This window comes from Heterocephalus glaber, unplaced genomic scaffold, assembly GCF_053883595.1.
Source record: "Heterocephalus glaber isolate CG9 unplaced genomic scaffold, H.glaber_assembly_v1.0 deba00001586, whole genome shotgun sequence".
Taxonomy (NCBI): Eukaryota; Metazoa; Chordata; class Mammalia; order Rodentia; family Bathyergidae; genus Heterocephalus; species Heterocephalus glaber.
Genome location: NW_028258364.1, coordinates 7,789,106 through 7,799,365, shown reverse-complemented (window position 1 = coordinate 7,799,365; position 10,260 = coordinate 7,789,106). Strand labels below are relative to the sequence as shown.

The 10,260-nt window shown below is 37.3% G+C and overlaps 1 pseudogene; it reads right to left on the bottom strand.

Moving 5' to 3' along the window:
• Nucleotides 1-981: 981 nt before the first annotated feature.
• On the bottom strand, nucleotides 982-6,960 carry LOC106010251 (transport and Golgi organization protein 1 homolog pseudogene; annotated as a pseudogene).
• Between the last annotated feature and the right edge of the window lie 3,300 nt (nucleotides 6,961-10,260).

The following is a 10,260-nucleotide window of genomic DNA, read 5'->3' as shown; positions in this document are numbered from 1 at the left end:
GGAGATAAAGTTTATGATATACAAGCAAACATTTTTTCATAACAGTCTTTGTGACTAGATATTGAGGCTGGGGTTGGAGATCAAGCTTATAAGTACCACTGCTCTGTATTCAACTGGTACACACTATAAATAGGATAATGGAAACATGAAGTACATATTCTTCAAACATTTCCATACGAAATGTTCATTTTTATAACATTCTAAGTCACTTAGAAATTATAATGCTACATTAACGAAATTGCAGGTATTCTTCATTGCACATTTCAAAGTTGGAAGGTTAGTCTACTTGAAGAAGTGATCTTTAGAGGGGAAATAATGTCTTTTAATTGATTGCCCCAAGAATGGAGACTATCTAAGCAGCTTACTGTTAAAGACACGCAAAGTCAGTAAAGACCTTTGCCATAATGAATGGTACACAGTCCACCTCCTCTCTGACTAAAAGTCAGAGGTCAGTTATGGGCTCTCTTTCAAAGCCTTTGAAGAGTCTTAGCCACCTCTAGGAGCAGGAGGAAGGTCCTCTCTGGAGCCTGCAGGCAGAAAGCCTCCTGCATCAGGTAGTGGTGGGTAATCCTCTGGGACTAGAGGTGGGAATAGGTAATCAGGGAACCAGAAATAAAGTATGCTCTCGGGCCAACTGAGCCTGCGCAACCAAATGGTGTGTGTCCTGGTAAATAACTCCCAAGGGTTAAGAGGCAGGTCTTGTTTTCCAGATGAGATGCCTGGTTCATATACTTTTAAGCCTAGTGGTGGGTGCGGATGCATACCAGGACCAGATGTTGGAGGAAGTAGCCAAGGCTCGGAAGCCCCACAGAGATGAGGTGGGAGTCTGTAGCCAGGTGGTGATGGTAGAGGGACTCCCATGGGGGAGCCTTCAAATAATCACCAAGGACTCCTTAAAGGCCCATCTCTTGGCCCAAATTCACTTTCAGGCATGTCTCCTAAGTTGGATGTAGTGGAGAGTAGCCCAGGAAGGTTTCACAGTCAGTGAAGGTCAGGACCTCCACCACTCAGGGGGACTGGCCAAAGGAGCCATTCTGGGTCAGTGCTCCTCTACAGGGAGGGTTTTGCACATTTGGTCTTCCTGGCATTGGTTTTAAAACCACAGTTTCATCTTTCTGTATTGCCATCTTTTGGGTAATTTCCAGTAATTTGTGACTCAAATTAGCAGCTTGTCTTTTCTTTTTCAGCTATTGCTTTTTCTGCAGGTCGAAAGTTGGGCCAGTTATCCTGACCTATTGTCTCATGAGTAGCAATCTTCCACCATTTCTTCACTTCTCCACTTGTACATTTTTATTTCCTCTCCAGGCTGGACCACGTTCTCATCAGCACCTGGCAACCACTGTGCGCTCTCTCTCTCTCTCTCTCTCAGCTCATATTCTTCTTAACTCTTTTTCTTTTACAGAACCATCTCCTGCTGGTAGAATTCATTCAGAATCTCTACTTTCTGCTGCAGAGTTCTGCACTCTTCCTCCAGGTCAGGAAGCAGATTGCAGTGAGCTGCAGGCATCTTCTAATTTCTCTATTGGGTCTTCCAGGTTACAGTTAGTGGTCACTGAGGTTCTTAGTTTAATTTGTGAAAGTTTTACATCCTTTTGAACCACAGTATTGCAGTATGATATAGCTATCATTTGTTTAATTCTATTTTTCATCTCTACTCACCTTCCATTTCTCTATTGTCTAATGTATGACTCATTTCCTCCTTCATGCTCTCAAATTCAGACCCTCACTCTAACCAAATCAACTGTGTAATATAATTTGTCAAAGCACTAATTTTTTTTTCTTTTTTTTTGGTACTGGGGATTGAACTCTCGGGTCCTTGTGCTTGTGAGGCAGGCGACGGAACCACTGGGCTAAATACCTGCCCAAAAGCACTAATATTTCTATCTTTGTAAATCTAGATCTCCCTGAGACTTCTTGAAGGATTTGACCTGCTTGCTAAACTAAGCATGGGACTTCTTCCAGTCTTCAGTTTCCTGTTAGAGCTGCTCTTTCTTCTTCTTCTTAAACCTAGCATTTTCTTCTTGAACCTGGTAGTATTCAGATTTCACCTTCTCTTCAGTAAGCTTAGCTTCATTCAGGGCAATTTGAACTTCTGAAAATTCTGAGGCATTCATTGCAATAATACCCTTTAACTTCTCTATAGATTTCCTGTTTTGCAGTATCAAATTCAGATTTTTGACATTCTGTTTTTTCTCAGATTCTAACCTAACACGGAAACTTTTAGCTGTGTCACCTAGAATTTCATTCGTTTCTTTAAGTATCTTGATTTTTGTCATTATATTTAATAGCTTCATCATAGAGAATCATATTTTGTTGCTTGATCTTTTGAACGTGTTTCTTTGATTCCTTTCTCTTCTGTTCATAATTTGACAATTTTTGTTCAAGTTCTGCACTTTACTTCATGATATTCAGCTTTTCAGAAATTTGAGAACAGCCTCCAGAAGAAATTGGCTAACTAAATAATTCCCAAGAAGGCAGTAAGAAATAGGCTTCCACGGTGGTTCATAAATATTAGGCTCAGTCCAAACATCATCAGGCAATGAAGGAAGCAGCTCTAGGAGCTCTGCTTTGAAGGTGGCTTTGAAGGCTTCACACAGGATGTACAGTGGTGCCAGAAGCTCCGGGTCACTTAGGATGCAGCGACAGTGGGTACAGTGTCCAGGACTAAGTCTATTGTGAAGGTAATGCTTTTCTGTGGGTTCGGGCTCAACCCCAGCTCTCCTCCCAGGCCGCCTTCTTCTGAAGAAGTACCTTCCCAGCTGCCTTCCGCTCAAGTTATCAGTATCCTCCGGAAGACAGCAAGCCTGGCGTCTGCGCGGAGCGGGGCCGGGCAGCAAGAACCACCTGTGCCACAGGACCAAGGGAGGCTCGAATGGGACCGGTAGAGCCCAGTTGAGGGAGGACGACGAGAGAGGGGAGTGAGGAAAGCGAGTAAGGGTCTGGACACACCAGGCCCCCCGCAGAGACATTCACACAGCAGGGGACGCCCGCCTCCTGGGGTGCCCCCAACCTGACCCCACTGCAATCCCTCTCCGTGGCCTTTCCCTCATTGCCACCCCATGCAGATCCTTCTTCTCTATTTTATGTGCATTTGGCACTGGGAAAGGTCTGGGGATCCCTTCCAAAAGTTGAAGACACTGTTCCTTTGGGAAACCTCTTTTTTTCTAAAATAAATTTCTTACTTTTAGAACTCGATCTCTATGAATGTAATTCGAATGCAAAAATTAAATTGGGTAATTCATCATGAAACAGATTGATTGAACCATTTATGTTTCTAATTCATTGTAAAAACTGTATTACAAACAAGTACTGTACTTTGTATGGTTAGCATCATTTAGCTCTAGCACATTTTAAAAAATTGTAATTATGCTGCATGGCTATAATTCAGCACATTACTGTGGTTCAAAAACGGATAACAAGATATACTTAATAAGGTTGAAGGCTGTATAGTTTTTTGGTTTTTTTTTTGACCTTGAAGTTTTAAATTGTCTCCAGGCCACAGGCAAATTCTTACAATAATTTTATTTACTGTATGTGGAAGAAAACTTGCCCCAGAGATATTTCAAGGGGGAAAAAAAAAAATCCCAAACAGTGGGTTTACATTCTTTTTCTTTCTTTTTTTTTTTTTTTTGGCACTGAATAGAGTTATCTGTAGCTAAATAAGTAACTTGTTATTTCAGTTTAAGAAAAAGGGGTGGGGGGAGTCCACCCTGTATTTCTCTTAATTTAATGCCAGGGGTGTTAGTAGTATCTGTTGAACAATTTACATTTAAACTGGATATTAGTTGTTTGTGTCATTTTGCTCCCATAATGATGCTATGAACATGCATATATGATTTAAAATTAATTTTAAAATAGGTCCACCTGAAATCACTTCACTCTACCAAATATCTCTATACTGTTCCCCTTCTTAAATAAATACCTTTGGAAAATTAGTGAGCTTCTTGGATTTCAATTGTATCATAATTTATAAAAAAGATTGTCTGAAACTAATGTCTTCCTCAGACATCCTCCAGGCCTACCTGAAGTTCTAGAAGACACAGCTACAAATCATTTCAAAGCACTCGGTCAGACAGACATCAAACCAATATGAAGACAGGGTTTATTTGTAGATTAATTATTGCTCCCTCGCTTCTTCTCTCTTTCCCTTCTTTCTCTGCCCCAACCCCAATTTTCTTGAAAGACTCCTGAACTGGGTAAAAGTCCCCAAGTAAAATAACTTTGCAACATTTTTCATCAACAAATATAGGTGCTGTTCGTGATTTTTCTTTTGTTTCCAGTGATATTCGTACCTTCTATCATGGGAATATAACTTTAAAACTTATAAACTAGTAAGTCTCTGTTTTGCCTGATTAAAAATGTTCATATCTTTCTCTTTTTTATTTTTTAATAATTATATCGGTACATTTTAGGTATACAATATAATGACATTCATCATTGGAAATTTGCACCTTTACATGGTCCATCTTGGTTCTTATTTTTTTCCCCCTTCCCCTGCCCTCCCTTCAACTCTTCTATCCCTCCCTATTTACAAAGACTTTGATTCCATTTTTTATTTTTCTCATATTAATTCCATTCCTTCTTTCTTTTTCCCTACCCCTCCCATTTCCCCTTCCCCTTTGCCCCTTTTCTTCCTATTTCACATTATCTATTATACCTTTTGGTCCTTATTTACACTTTCAGTTTCTCACACCAGAGAAATGTTTAAGATGATTATTGTTCTGCTTTGAAATTTCCACATCTATAGGAAAAGCAAGTATCATTTAAGTAAAAGAATATTCATATAATTTCCAAAATTTATTGAATATTATTTGTGTTTTAGGTGGTATTTGTAATGTTCTATGTGAGCATGTCATTTTTTATCAGTTTAAAAAAGGAGGTACAGTGAAAGACCGTTAAATAAATTGTTCAGTTATGTAGCAGCTGAATTGCATAAAAGCTCATGATAAAAAACACTATGTTAGAGAAACATAATAAAAACTTATCTGCCATATCAACAACCATCATTTACATGTCTAGAGTGAATCTTAGTGTTGAAAACAATTATTACTGCTGTGTCAATATGAAGGCCATTTTGAAAGCTGGTGTTGGTGATGTGCAAATGTGGGGGACAACATGAAGGTCACTGTTGATGAGTGTAGTTAGTCCTTAACAGAGGAACATGTCTACACTGAAGATCTTATATACTTGATAGTAAACTGGCCAGAAAAGCTATCATTAAGATATTTGGGGGAATAATGCTTTTTCTATATTGCCAATTTAAGTTCAGGTACTTTAATTCTTACGATGGATAAGTGTTAAGCCCTTACTGGTTACTCAGACTTTACAAATGCTTTGAAAACATAAATGGTTAGCATACATTGATTATTGAGCCAACTTTGTGCCTAGCAACATGAGTATATTCAGAATTGGGTGTTGTTTCCATTTATGGATGTGTGTGTGTTTCTTTTCTCATTTAGTCTATGACATTATCTCATTTTATGGAGAAAAACATTAATGGTCAAAGATTTTAAGCACTGTTCCAAAAGTAATTTGCCTTGTTGAGGCAAGGTAAAAAGAAAATGTAATTTGGGTTTAGATTTATCTAAATTTGAGTAGTCTCTGCTGCTAATATGAACTTGTACAAATAATAGCTACTTTAATAAAAATATGTAACTTAATTAGATTATACAAAATTTAAATTAGACAATGTGTATAATACATGTAGACCGTTGCCTGCAGAGATTACCTTTTCTCCTATATTGGCCAAGTCTAACTACACTGCCTCCAAGTATGTAAGGAAATAGGCTTATCTTTTTAGCATATTGATGAACTTTGTAGAAAAGCTTCCAGCCAAATAGGAGACAAAAGTATTGGTAATAGATTATTTTCTCAAAAGTCAGTTTAAGTAATTACCATTGTGTTCATTTACTGTACCTTTTTACTGGTAAAGAAATGTTCCATACACAACATAGCACCTTCACTGCAAAGCTAATTTTTGTCACCAGTATCTGTATCTGGGATATTGCTTGGTTGCTTACCTTTTGCATCAAGACAAAAAGATTGAAGTCACCGGAGTTTGACTGTTCATACTTCACACTCACTATATATTTAGAAACATTGAAGTCATCTCTTGATCTGCTTCACCAAAAGCATCAACATCAAATAAAATAGGCTTGATAAATTCAGTGATAATTTGAAAGGTGTGTCAAAAGCACATTTTGCTGAAATGGAAATACTAATAAATCTGGGAACTCAGAAGGAGTCCATTGTCCTCTTCATCAAGTTTGAAAAAAAAAATTGACTCTCATTAGTTCCCATCCCCTGGTGGCTTCAGCCTATTTTTACGATCTGGGTTTGAACAAAGTGTCTAGGACTACCTGCCAAGGAGGAGCAGACGCTTTGTTCAGAGACTTGCTCATCACATGAGGTAATGGCACATCTGTTTGGACCGTCTGAGCTGAGATAGCAGATGCTGCTGCAGAGGAGTATTTGGAGAAACAACAACAAAAATAAAGAGAAAGCAACTTTAAAACAATCCCCCTTCGGCACAGATTTACAGGCAGCTGCCAAAGACTCAGAGAGCTGTCTGCACATCCCAAGCCTGATGGGGCAGCTCTGATGCATTGCAGATCTCCAGGCCAGCTGGAAGGATTAGTAGAAAATAACTTTTTTTTAATGTGATCAATTCCTTGCAACATTAGAACATTCAAAGTGATATTCTTAACTGGTGTAATTTCTGGCAAATGGCAAATCTCACTTTACGGCTGTATTCAACAGAAAAGGCTTAGGTAATCCTTGCTCAAGTTGAAAGTTGCCAAAGACTATTCTGCCTCAACTCTTCACAGACCTCACCTTTCTAGAAAGTTCATATTTTACATCTGAGTCAATTTTATACTAAAAATCAACCTATTTATCATTACTTTTTAACCTCTCAGGCTGCCCATCCATGTATCCATCTGATCCTCTTTGTCCGTGCATCTATCACAATAGTCAGACAGTAAACTGGATATCATGCCATCTTTTATATTTCTGTTATGTTAACTCAAATTATATATTTAAAAATTACTTATTTTTGTATATTAATTATTTATTATGTTGACATAGAGAGTCAAAATTGGTTTTATTTAATGGGGACTATTAAGTATACAGATGGAAAATAGCCTTTTCCCAGGTAAATGCACATTAGATGCTCTGTGTAAGTTTACTTTACAACAGTATTTGCTCTGGTCATCTGTTTTTGCTAGTTATTCTTGTATTGTGTTTAGTTTATCATTTGTCCAAAAATTTTCATCTTTAACAAAATATTAATATGTGCAAAACTGGGCTTGACAACTCTCATACTGTGTTCTGAGTTTCTATTGTAGTTTCAACTGGCACTATGTAATATATGTGGGAAATAAACAGTTCTTATTTATTTATGTTTATTTATTTAGCTTTGGGTGATTTAACCCAAGGAATGCTAAGCTGTATCCATAGCACTTTTTAAAATTTATTTAGAGACAGGGTCTTGCTAAGTTGCCTAGCCTGGCCTCAAATTTTTAATTCTCCTGCCTCAGTCTCTTGACTGTCTGGAATTATAAGTATGAACCACTAGACCTGTAATTTTAATTATTATAGCATGATGGCAAATGTGTAAGTTGACCAACTAGCAAAGATAAAACAATAATCATCCTCACTCCCCCAAACCATTAGTAAAATAGGGGGAATGAAACCTCTCTCAAATGGAACAGAGAATTCTTGCTGATAAAATGTAATGTTCTTAGAAATAGAGCCACTGGTCTAGGAACAACTAAGTTTCTGATCCCCGGTGATGGGAGGTACTTTTTGTAAATTTAGTTTGTCTAGCAATGTGTTTTATTATTATTATTATTGTTATTATTATTATTATTATTGTTATTATTATTATTATTATTAGTTGGGGTAAACCAAGGCATGACTAAGACCATCCGAGTAGGCAAAAATGAATCAACAAGTGAAGTTTTATTTCCAGCCTGGGTGCAGGCTAGTCAAGGGCAACAAAGCGGTTGACCTCGGGGTCTTGGGTGAGGGGAAACTTCATAGGGGGGTTTGGTAGGGGAGGGGTAGTGCCAGGAGGAGTGAGAAATTTTGTCCTGGAATGGAGGAAGTCTTTTGGTCTGGGGAAGAGGAAGTTTAGTGGTCTCCAGGGGTATCTGGACCCTCAGGTGTTGCTGTGTGGCACAGGTTGTTTATCTTGAAATAAGTCCTTGGCTTCCTGATATCCTTTGCATCTTGTAGGATGTGTAACTACATTTCCTGGAAGTTTTTCTCTTCTGCCTGGGTGGGGGTATGATATGATGATGATGATGATGATGATGATGATGATGATGATGATGATGAAGGGAAAAACTGAGGACCATATAAGGCATACCAGGTTAAAAAAAATACCAGAAATCCAGTTATTACATCAAACCCATCTGCTATGTAGATTCCTTCTTTCTTAGACCACAAAATAAAACTCATTTTACTGCAGCTTTTTAATATAACATCACCAAAAATTCATTATATAATGACAGCCAGGAAGATTAACCCATAAGAATATTTTTATACACCCCAAAACCCTCAAGTTCTTTGCAATTGTAGAGAGATCCCAAAATATGTGAGGAAGTATTTGCTACAAAAAGGATTTACAAACAGCAAGGCATGTTGAAAAGACAAAAGTAAGAAAAGTCATGAGTAAATAACATCTCCTTCCGTTTTTGATAATTGAAGATTTGTCTATTACCTACCAAGTATGTACATCCTGTTAGAAGACTAAAGGCAGATAGGCAGCCCCAGAGAGGCCCTTCATGAGTGAGTCGAAGAGGAAGCAAGACAGATTGAGGTAGTTTGGGATTTTTGCTATTATAGGATGATTAGAAATCAAACTGTAAACTGGCCCAGCAGCCCTTTTTGTCCAGTGTTATTTAACATGAGAGAGACAACCTGTATACCATCACACACCTCCATCCTTCATCAGCATTTGGTCATACTGGGCCCCCAAAAAATGGTGACTTTTTTTGTCATTAAATTGTATCATAGTCTTGAGATTGAGGATCGTATGTAGGATAGAGGCGAAGATGGGGAACAAAAGCAAGGAGGTAAGCAGCTCCATCCAGAGGCCTACCTAGGAAGAAGCCAGCGTAATCTCTGGCACCAAGGATCCACCATAAGAGATATCTGTTGCCAAGACAGTTTTTACTTTACAAAAAAGCACAGTGTGCAGGATTCCTTTAGAGTATGAGTGTGTGCCATTGCCTAAGAGATCATAAAGTTGTCTGTTTGCCGGTAATCAGATTGGTGTAAATAGGAGTTGAGTAGTTCTGCTGCAGAGATTACAAAGAATACTTACAGAATTCTGCTATGTAGTTATTTAGTTATACATTGCATAATATAGACCCATAATTATTTACATATATGTATAATTACTTAATATTTTTAATGTTGTCTTTATCCTTTCAGCAAAAAGATACCCAGAAAATATTTACATTTAACAAACAACTGAAGAATTTAAACTCAGTTTTCCAAAGTGTTAATAATTTGTCTAACTTGATGAAATACTTGTTAACATCAATCAACTGACAACATAAGAATCAATATGTTGCTGAAGAACCATCAGCCAGCAGTTTGTTTTAGTAATTAGTTTTAGAAGAGCATAACAATAATTTAGCATGACCTGCTGCAGAAGGCATACACACATAGCTTATGTCTTCATGATTTTTGCCTTGTATCACATTATTTTTCTAAACTAATTTTGCTAATTTTTTTCTCTCCTGTGGATATACCAAAATTGATGCAATAGCTGTGAATTCATTAATATAACTTGCAAATGGTTTTATATCTGCATCATCAGATGCTTCCAAAAGAAAAAGATCAGCTAATTAATTCCAACAACAATTAACTTTTTCCCAAAGTCAAAGAATCAAAGCTTTCCTTTTAGAGGATCTTTCTCCTAAAGTGAAACCTCTGGCATTTTTATGTATACTGTTAGAAATTCAATTAAAGATTTCCTATTAAGGAAAAATGTGATTGCAATGATAGAGCAAGTACATATATGTGAGAGCATGGTATTGAAGTAAAACTCATATACTTACTAAGTTGGAAAACTTGGAATTGGTTTTGGTAAGCACATAATTCATAACTTTTGCCAAACTAATTTTAATAATCTACCAGTCAAACAAGCTCCAGTTGTCAAAATGTATAAATGTTGTTCTGTAAACATTTAAAATAACTGGGATTTTGGTAAGCATAGTTTAAAATATGTGGGCAACAGGCACTCTC